This window comes from Pelodiscus sinensis, unplaced genomic scaffold (genome assembly GCF_049634645.1).
Source record: "Pelodiscus sinensis isolate JC-2024 unplaced genomic scaffold, ASM4963464v1 ctg98, whole genome shotgun sequence".
Classification (NCBI taxonomy): domain Eukaryota; kingdom Metazoa; phylum Chordata; order Testudines; family Trionychidae; genus Pelodiscus; species Pelodiscus sinensis.
Window position 1 is genome coordinate 292,577 of NW_027465895.1, and position 10,668 is coordinate 303,244.

Sequence of the window (10,668 nt, forward strand, 5' to 3'; positions counted from 1 at the left end):
CCCCCCCCACCGCACTCACCCCCCCGGCCTGACATCTTCCCCCCCCGGGGCGCACTCACCCCTCCGGCCACATTCAACCCCCCCCAGCCGCACTCACCCCCCCGGGCGCACGTCTTCCCCCCCGGGCGCACGTCTTCCCCCCCCGGGCGCACACACACACCCCCTGGCCGCATTCAACCCCCCCAGCCACACTCACCCCCCCCGGCCTGACATCTTCCCCCCTGGGGCGCACCCCCCCAGCCGCACTCACCCCCCCAGCCTGACATCTTCCCCCCCCCCCGGGGCGCACCCCCCCGCCGCACTCACCCCCCCGGCCTGACATCTTCCCCCCCGGGGCGCTCCCCCCCAGCCGCACTCACCCCCCCGGCCGCATTCAACCCCCCCCAGCCTGACATCTTCCCCCCCGGGGCGCTCCCCCCCAGCCGCACTCACCCCTCCGGCCACATTCAACCCCCCCCAGCCGCACTCACCCCCCCCCCGGCCTGACATCTTCCCCCCCAGGGCGCACTCACCGCCCCTGGCCTGATGTCTTCCCCCTTCACCTCACTCGCCCCCCCCCACAGCCTGACGCCTTCCCCCGGGGCATACTCCCCCCCCCCCGGGGTGCACTCACACACACACTGGCCTGACACTTCCCCCCCAGGCACATGCACCCTCCCCAGCCTGATGCCTTCCCCCCTGGGGGGCGCTGACGTGCCGGGCCAGGAGGGAGGAGGCTTCCCCGCAGCGCAGGGACACTGGCCCAGCCTTGCCCGGCCTGCGGGAGGACCTGAGTTCCAGTCTCACCTCAGACGTCCCGGCCAGCGGCTCCCTTGCTGGTGCTTGGGGTGCCAGGAAAGGGCCCAGGGCCCCGACAGGCGCAAACTCCCGGCTCCTTGGCAAGAGCCTGCCCCAGCGGCAGGATCCCCCGGGCAGGGCCTCGCCGGGCCCCGCGCCTCATGGCTGCTCCCAGCAGGCAAAGCGGCCCGGCTCCGCTGGCCCGGCTCGTGGGACGGACCCGGGAGCTCGGGCTGAGGGAGCCGGCAGGGGCCTCGTGCGTCGGGCCGGCTGGCACCGGCGCCCAAGACAAGAGACAGGCGCCAGGAAGGGGCCTTGCAGGGCAGGATGGAGCCAAGCTACAGTGGGACCTGCCAGGGTATCTCCCCCTCCAATGCCACAGGCCTGGCAAGGGAAAAGCCAGGCCCCTCGGACAGCAGCTCCAGGGACACGCTCAGCACAGCCGCCCCCGCGCCGCCCCGGCTACGCCCCCAGCCTCTGGCCAGACAGCTCCCCCCGTAGCGTGGCTGGGCAGCATCACTGGGACCCTGCCCGCCCAGCAAGGCGCCTCCCCCACTGCCAGGGCGGAGAAAACCTCTGGGGGTGGCTGGAGAGCCGGGGCCTGGGGGGACGCTCGGCCGGGTTAGGGTCTGAGGCCTTCCAACCCTGGCTTCCTTCCAGGCTGCGGCGAGCCGGGGAGGGGGCACTGGCCGGGGGAGGGGGGGGCACTGGCCGGGGGGAGGGGGGGCACTGGCCGGGGGAAGGGGGGGCACTGGCCGGGGGAAGGGAGGGGCACTGGCCGGGGAGGGGGCAGGATGTGCCCACAGGTGGGACAGGGAGCGCTGGGCCCCTGGAAGGGGCAGATCTCTCCCGGTGGCGGGAGGACGTGCCGTGCTGCGCAGGAGGAGGGGAAACGGGGGCAGGAGGGGAGCCCAGCCCAGCCACTCTGGGGCACCCCACAGGCAGGAGCACGCGGCTCCGGGCTCAGGCCCCCTCGGCACAGCAAGAAGGGGCAGGAAGAGCCGTGGCAGGCCACGGCCAGGCCCGCAGGAGAGGCCCTCGGTCCAGCGAAGGCTCCACACTGGGCCCGCCTGTGGCTCGTGGCTGGACTCAGGCCCCCGGCCCGCTGCACTCACAGGAGCGCCCACACAGGCTCAGACCCAAGGGCCGGCCAGCCCAGGGTCCTGGCTGCGGGCAGTGGCCAGGGCCAGGGGCCCCCGAGGGAGGGGACAGCAGGGGATCCTCCCGGGATCCCTCCCAGACAGAGCCAGGGACCCCGTCCCTCCCCAGCCAGGCCAACAGCCCCGAGGGACCTGCCCCCGGGATTTTCTAGCCCTTTGCTGAGCCCCGGGCCCGCCCAGGCTGTGGCGCCCAGTGGGTGCAGGCGGCGCCTAACCCGGCCTCGGAGAGCAGGGAGGGGCCGGGGGCAGAGCAGGCGGCTTGTCCTGGGGGCTGACGCCGAGGATCCCAAGGCGAGAGCTGGCAAGGGCCCCGCCCGGCTGCCTGCATATCGCCCTGCGCCGCGGGCACCTTCCTTTCCGCCTCCAGCTGCCGCAGCTGCGCTCGCAGGGTCCGGGGCTCTGTGCCCCTGATCGGCGGCTGGGCCCACGTGCACACGCGCATCGGCCAGCCTCGCACGGGGACGTGGCCGCTTCTCGCACTGGCGAAGGCGTTTCTATGGAGACACCCTTCCCTGCCTCCCATTGGCTGGGTATGTGGCCATCAGCAACTTCAGGTGAGTCGCAGCCCCGGGTTCCCAGCCCTCCACTTCATTAACTCCGCCAGCTGCAGCTAATTAGGGGGCTGGCAGCGAGCCAAGAGGAGAGACCCTCTGCTCCCGCGGAGCAGACAGGGGACAGCCGGGGGGGCACGCAGAGAGCCGGGGGGGCACGACAGAGAGCCGGGGGGGGGCACGCAGAGAGCCAGCAGGTGCCACAGCAATCGCCGGCTCACAGATACGGGGGGGGGACGAGGAGGCTCACAGATACCGGGGGGGACGGGGACAGGACGAGGCTCCTCACAGTACCGGGGGGGACGGGGACAGGACGAGGCTCCTCACAGATACCGGGGGGGGCAGGGCGAGGCTCCTCACAGATACCCGGGGGGGGGGGCAGGGCGAGGCTTCCTCACAGATACCGGGGGGGGCAGGGCGAGGCTCCTCACAGATACCGGGGGGGGGGCAGGGCGAGGCTCCTCACAGATACCGGGGGGGGGGGGGCGCGACAGGACGAGGCTCCTCACAGATACCGGGGGGGACGGGGACAGAACGAGGCTCCTCACAGATACCGGGGGGGACGGGGACAGGACGAGGCTCCTCACAGATACCGGGGGGGGCAGGGCGAGGCTCCTCACAGATACCGGGGGGGGCAGGGCGAGGCCCCTCACAGATACCGGGGGGGGGCAGGACGAGGCTCCTCACAGATACCGGGGGGGGGCAGGCGAGGCTCCTCACAGATACCGGGGGGGGCAGGGCGAGGCTCCTCACAGATACCGGGGGGGACAGGACGAGGCTCCTCACAGATACCGGGGGGGGGGGCAGGGCGAGGCTCCTCACAGATACCGGGGGGGGCAGGACGAGGCTCCTCACAGATACCGGGGGGGGGGGCGACAGGACGAGGCTCCTCACAGATACCGGGGGGGGGGGGGGGGCGACAGGACGAGGCTCCTCACAGATACCGGGGGGGACGGGGACAGGACGAGGCTCCTCACAGATACCGGGGGGGGCAGGGCGAGGCTCCTCACAGATACCGGGGGGGGGGGGGGCGCGACAGGACGAGGCTCCTCACAGATACCGGGGGGGGGGGGGGCGCGACAGGACGAGGCTCCTCACAGATACCGGGGGGGAAGGGGACAGGACGAGGCTCCTCACAGATACCGGGGGGAGGCAGGGCGAGGCTCCTCACAGATACCGGGGGGGGGACAGGACGAGGCTCCTCACAGATACCGGGGGGGGGACGGGGACAGGACGAGGCGGCTCACAGATACCCAGGGGGGCAGGACGAGGCGGCTCACAGATACCAGGGGGGCAGGACGAGGCTCCTCACAGATACCGGGGGGGGCAGGACGAGGCTCCTCACAGATACCGGGGGGGGGGCAGGACGAGGCTCCTCACAGATACCGGGGGGCAGGACGAGGCTCCTCACAGATACCGGGGGGGCAGGACGAGGCGGCTCACAGATACCGGGGGGGCAGGACGAGGCTCCTCACAGATACCGGGGGGGGCAGGACGAGGCTCCTCACAGATACCGGGGGGGGCAGGACGAGGCTCCTCACAGATACCGGGGGGGGCAGGACGAGGCGGCTCACAGATACCGGGGGGGGCAGGACGAGGCTCCTCACAGATACCGGGGGGGGGGGCAGGACGAGGCTCCTCACAGATACCGGGGGGGCAGGACGAGGCTCCTCACAGATACCGGGGGGGGCAGGACGAGGCGGCTCACAGATACCGGGGGGGCAGGACGAGGCGGCTCACAGATACCGGGGGGGCAGGACGAGGCTCCTCACAGATACCGGGGGGGCAGGACGAGGCTCCTCACAGATACCGGGGGGGGGGCAGGACGAGGCGGCTCACAGATACCGGGGGGGCAGGACGAGGCTCCTCACAGATACCGGGGGGGGCAGGACGAGGCTCCTCACAGATACCGGGGGGGGCAGGACGAGGCTCCTCACAGATACCGGGGGGAGGCAGGACGAGGCGGCTCACAGATACCGGGGGGGCAGGACGAGGCTCCTCACAGATTACCGGGGGGGGCAGGACGAGGCGGCTCACAACAGATACCGGGGGGGCAGGACGAGGCTCCTCACAGATACCGGGGGGGGCAGGACGAGGCGGCTCACAGATACCGGGGGGGCAGGACGAGGCTCCTCACAGATACCGGGGGGGGGACGGGGGACAGGACGAGGCGGCTCACAGATACCCAGGGGGGCAGGACGAGGCGGCTCACAGATACCGGGGGGGGCAGGACGAGGCGGCTCACAGATACCGGGGGGGGCAGGACGAGGCGGCTCACAGATACCGGGGGGGCAGGACGAGGCGGCTCACAGATACCAGGGGGGCAGGACGAGGCGGCTCACAGATACCGGGGGGGCAGGACGAGGCGGCTCACAGATACCGGGGGGGCAGGACGAGGCGGCTCACAGATACCGGGGGGGGCAGGATGAAGCTCCTCACAGATACCGGGGGGGGCAGGATGAAGCTCCTCACAGATACCGGGGGGGGGGGGGGCAGGACGAGGCGGCTCACAGATACCGGGGGGGGGCAGGACGAGGCGGCTCACAGATACCGGGGGGGGCAGGATGAAGCTCCTCACAGATACCGGGGGGGCAGGATGAAGCTCCTCACAGATACCGGGGGGGGCAGGACGAGGCGGCTCACAGATACCGGGGGGGACGGGGACAGGACGAGGCGGCTCACAGATACCGGGGGGGCAGGACGAGGCTCCTCACAGATACCGGGGGGGGGACGGGGACAGGACGAGGCGGCTCACAGATACCCAGGGGGGCAGGACGAGGCTCCTCACAGATACCCAGGGGGGCAGGACGAGGCGGCTCACAGATACCAGGGGGGCAGGACGAGGCGGCTCACAGATACCAGGGGGGCAGGACGAGGCGGCTCACAGATACCGGGGGGGCAGGACGAGGCTCCTCACAGATACCGGGGGGGGCAGGACGAGGCGGCTCACAGATACCAGGGGGGCAGGACGAGGCGGCTCACAGATACCGGGGGGGCAGGACGAGGCGGCTCACAGATACCGGGGGGGCAGGACGAGGCTCCTCACAGATACCGGGGGGGCAGGACGAGGCTCCTCACAGATACCGGGGGGGGCAGGACGAGGCTCCTCACAGATACCGGGGGGGGCAGGACGAGGCTCCTCACAGATACCGGGGGGGCAGGACGAGGCTCCTCACAGATACCGGGGGGGCAGGACGAGGCTCCTCACAGATACCGGGGGGGCAGGATGAAGCTCCTCACAGATACCGGGGGGGGCAGGACGAGGCGGCTCTCAGATACCGGGGGGGGCGCTCAGAGTATGGGGGCCACTGTGCTTCAGGGATGCAACAAGGACACGCTGTGAAATCTGACAGCCTGTGCGTGGGGGCTCCCTTGAGCTGGGAGCCCCCCCGGGGGGAATCGCCTCTCCCCCGGCCGGAGCCCCCCGCCCACACGGGGCACACCGCCAATTGCTGGCCCTGGCGCAGGCCCCGGCATGCAGGCCTTGCGGAAGACAAGACAAACGGCTGGACCCTGCTTCCCCCGCCTCTTTCTGGAGGCTTTGCCAGCAACAAACGTCCCCGCGAAAGGGGCGAGGGGCCCTGCGGTGGCTGCAGATGGGCCCAGAGCAGCCTGGCCTTTGCACAGCCCGGCCCACCCAACGCCCCAAGGCTGCAACATCCCTGCAGGGCCCACCTTGCCCTCCCCTTAACAAGCACCTACCGCCCCGCACCTCCTCGCGGCTGGATCTCGCAAGGCTCCCTCCCTGCGGACCCCATCCCTGACTCCAAACCCCGACAACAAAGCCACCTGGGACCCGGGCTGCTGCCCTCCTCACTGGCTGGAAAGGCACAGTCAGCACCAGCCACAGCGCAGGGCAAGGCCCCCCAGCCCGGAGCAGCCAACGCTCAAGATCTAGGACGGCCGGCTGGGCCAGGCACCCCTCCAAGCCACACAACAGAGCGAGCCCAGCGCAGACATCCAGGGCACAGCAAGCCAGTCCCACGCCCAAGGCAAGGAGTCCTGCCAGCCAAGAGCCGTTGATCCTTGTAAACCCACCCGATCCAAGTATCAGCCAGCACATGCACAGGCAGTGATGCAGTGACACTGCTCCGTGGCTACACACGCATACCCGATGGGAAACGGCATCACCCCGCTCACACACTCCATATGGCACGTCCATGTGCAAATAGCACGCAAAGGCCACCACGGGAGAAGAGCAAGTACGGCCGCAGCGTCTCCGTCATGGGCGCTCAAAAGGCAGAAAGTCCTACCTGGAAATTCTGTAATTCTAAGTTAAAGAGACAATGTCAAGTTGAATTGGACCCCAAACGGGTTTTCCTACAGAGAAGCTTTAAAAACACTTCAATCCTCCAGGAAATAAAAGGAAGAGTCAATGGACATGAAACGGTTTTTCGAACAAAGATTTTCCCTGCCTTGTTTGCAACCCAGTTCCTGCTGCCTTGCACTAGTGCCTAAGAAGATGAAAGTGAAATTCACTGGAAACAGATTATAAATCAACGTAAAACAAACTGGCCTGTTTTCATTGTCCACGTGGGGCAAAATCCCAGAACAACAGAACTGCTCACATGGGAACCCGGAACTTGGGATCTGATCCCAAAAATCCTTATTCAGCTGCGAGATGCTTTGAGGATTGGGTCTGTAGCTGTTTTCAATCCCCGTTTTCAGAGGCTCGGGGCTGTGGGGAATAGTGGTGGGGAAGGTGAGCTGTGTACGTTCCCTTTCACCTGACAGAGGCCCTGGGACAGGGTTTCTGGGACATTTGCTAATTTCCTATAAAAGGAGTTTTAAAACGGGCTCTTTGCCAATGGCTCCGCTGTCTGGCGCTCAGAATCCACGTCTCCCGCTGCACCCTATCAGGCACCACAAGCAAAGGGCAAGTGGTCGATCTGTATTGCAGGGGCAACGTTGGTATTTACTGTGTGTCACAAGGTGATTTTTTCACACACACTGTGAGCTGTTAACAACCCACCCGTCCCTGCCCAGTCTGCGGGGCTCTTTCACCGCACTGAGCCGGCCGCGGGCTGCCTTGGACTCCGCTTCATGCTCTAGTCAGCAGCTGGAGGCCATGTCAGCATTTCCAGGGGTTGGTCAGAGACAGAGAACCGCCCTGGGAGCTGCAGCAGCATCAGGGAGGTCTCAGCCCGGCAAGTCTCTCTCTGAGGGCAGCATGCTTGGGGCACTCGTGCCCAGATCTGGAGCTGGGAGAGGGGCCGGCTGCACGTGCTTGTCGGCAAGGGAGGTGGGGAGCAGAGCCCTAGCACACCCTGACGTTGTGAGGTCCCTGCGAGAGAGGCCAGGCTCCATCGCGCTGGCATCTGCAGGTTTCCAATGCCTGGTAAATATCAGCGTCTCCTGAGCAGGGAAACAGGTCCTGGGGAAAGAGTTTGCCTTTGCAATTTCTGCAGCAGAAGCGAGATGACAGCTCAGGCTGTAACCTGCCAGGCACGGCGAGCCTGGGGCTGCAGCTCCCCCTGCCTGCGCCCTTCATCAGGGAGGGAGAGGCTCCCTTCGCCCCCCCAGGCTCGCTCCAGCTGGGCCCTCGCGCTTGCTGCCTTGTGGTGCTTCGCAGGAGCAGGCGCAGCCCTGGCTCTTGCAGGCGTCCGCGGACCAACGACATTGAAAAGGAGAAAGAAACTAACTTGAGGAACATTTGGGCCCCGAGGGACCAAGAGGCTGAGGCCGCAAGGGGCTCCCACGCCAGGGCACCAGGCGCTTTGCCGTACGGGCCCCAAGCGAGCTGCAGCCCACTGTCCGGCTGGCTGTGCAGAGCTGCTCCGAGGCGCTCGGGAGCCGGGTCTAAAGGAGCAGCGTGTGGGTTTAGTGCCCCTATTGTGAGTTTACGTGGCTTCACTGAGCAAGACGGAGCCCGACTCTGCCGAGAGGAAGCAGGAGGCAGCCTGGGGCCGGGCCGGCCGTTAGCGGGCAGCTCCCGCACAGGGCAGATGCCCCCATGTGCTGGCAGCTTGCGTAACCCTCCATGCTTCGACAGGAGCAAAGAGCCACGCGGCAAAGGAGCCTTGCGGCTTCTAGGGGCACCCGGGTGCTGCAGAGCAGGGCGCCCTGGAGCCGCAGGCCAGACCCGGGGATGCATGGGATGTGGGCAAGTGCCTGGCTGGGGCGCTGCCCAGGCAAGGTGCAGAAGAGCTCATCTGCAGCCTCTGCGGTCACCTCCGCTTGCCCGAGCCCCGGCCCCGGCCACACACCCCAGCGGGCGCCTTCCCCCACTCCACCGCCGCAGGGAGGTGGCAGGGGCCCTGGGCTCACAGGGCTTCCTGCCCAGGCCGTCTAGCTCGGGGGCCAGTGGGCACAGAGCAACAGACTTTGCCAGACCACACTCCGGACCTACACCCCCATCCAGAGAGGCTATGGCCATAGGCTGTGCCCCCCCCCACAACCCAGGCAGGCTGTGACCCCCCCCCCCCACAACCCAGGCAGGCTGTGACACCCACACCCCCAACCTAGGCAGGCTGTGACCCCCCCCCACAACCCAGGCAGGCTGTGCCCCCCCCCACAACCCAGGCAGGCTGTGCCCCCCCCCACAACCCAGGCAGGCTGTGACCCCCCCACCCCACAACCCAGGCAGGCTGTGACCCCCCCACCCCACAACCCAGGCAGGCTGTGACACCCACACCCCCAACCTAGGCAGGCTGTGCCCCCCCCCCCACCCCACAACCCAGGCAGGCTGTGCCCCCCCCCCCACCCCACAACCCAGGCAGGCTGTGACCCCCCCACCCCACAACCCAGGCAGGCTGTGACACCCCCCCCCCCCCCGACCCAGGCAGGCTGTGACCCCCCCCCCCCCGACCCAGGCAGGCTGTGACACCCCCCCCCCCCCCGACCCAGGCAGGCTGTGACACCCCCCCCCCCCGACCCAGGCAGGCTGTGACCCCCCCCCCAGGCAGGCTGTGACCTCTCCCCCCCCCCCGACCCAGGCAGGCTGTGACCCCCCCCCCCACGACCCAGGCAGGCTGTGGCCACACGCTGTGACCGGGCACCCCCAGTGACTCGGGGGGCTGGTGTAACGCGGCGACTGTGTGTCCAGTCACCCCCCCCCCCCCCCCGCGCCACTGCGGCTTTGGGGCCCCAGCGAGTCACCTGGAGCGGCCCCGCAATCCCGGCAGCGCTCCAGGGCCCCCAGGAACCCCGGCAGGGACCGGCCCGATCGGCAGGAAAGTTTGCAGCGCGGAGAGCCGGGGAAGTTGGGTCTGCCCCGGCCAGCAGGACCCCCCCGCGCCCCTGGCCCCGCGGCGGCTCTTACCTGGGCAGCGGCGCCTCCGGCGCGGGGCCGGGGCCGGGGCTGGCGGAGCGGAGCCGGCGGAGCGAGCGGTGAGAGCTGGAGTCTGACTGACGCGCCGGGCGAGGGGAGCCGCCTCCCAGCCCGGCCCGGCCCGCCCGGCCCCTACCGAGGACGCGCAGAACGCGGCGCTGCCGGGCGCAGCCGGCGCCCCACGGACCCGCCGCCGGGCCGGGCCGCCCGCTCCGAGGGGGCGTATTGCGCCGGCTGCGCCCGCTCCCGCCTCCCCGCGCGGCCGCGTCCGCCCCCCGCTACATCCCGCCCCAGGGATCCCTCTGCACCCCCTCCCCGGGCACCCCGCCCCGGCTGCACCCCCTCCCCGGGCACCCCGCCCCGCCCCGGCTGCACCCCTTCTCCGGGCACCCCCCTTCCCGGGCACCCCCCTCCCCGGGCACCCCGCCCCGGCTGCACCCCCTCTCCGGGCACCCCCCTTCCCGGGCACCCCGCCCCGGCTGCACCCCCTCCCCGGGCACCCCGCCCCGCCCCGTCTGCACCCCCCTCCCCGGGCACCCCATCCTCCCTCCCCCGCCCCGGCTGCACCCCCCTCCCCGGGCACCCCGCCCCGCCCCGGCTGCACCCCTTCTCCGGGCACCCCCCTTCCCAGGCACCCCGCCCCGGCTGCACCCCCTCCCCAGGCACCCCCCTCCCCGGGCACCCCGCCCCGTCTGCACCCCCCTCCCCGGGCACCCCATCCTCCTTCCCCCGCCCCGGCTGCACCCCCTCCCCGGGCACCCCGCCCCGCCCCGGCTGCACCCCTTCTCCGGGCACCCCCCTTCCCGGGCACCCCCCTCCCCGGGCACCCCGCCCCGGCTGCACCCCCTCTCCGGGCACCCCCCTTCCCGGGCACCCCGCCCCGGCTGCACCCCCTCCCCGGGCACCCCGC

At 70.0% G+C, this 10,668-nt stretch overlaps 1 protein-coding gene across 2 annotated transcripts in view; it reads right to left on the bottom strand.

The window, feature by feature from the left end:
• Positions 1–9,993, bottom strand: part of CDH22 (cadherin 22) — a 108,284-nt gene extending 98,291 nt beyond the window's left edge. The window contains exon 1 of one of the 2 annotated variants that reach the window (XM_075916202.1): positions 9,750–9,986. The gene's annotated coding sequence lies outside the window, so the exon portion shown is untranslated. Of the gene's footprint in view, positions 1–9,749 lie in introns of both variants that reach the window. The other variant, XM_075916203.1, reaches the window with a different exon arrangement.
• Between the last annotated feature and the right edge of the window lie 675 nt (positions 9,994–10,668).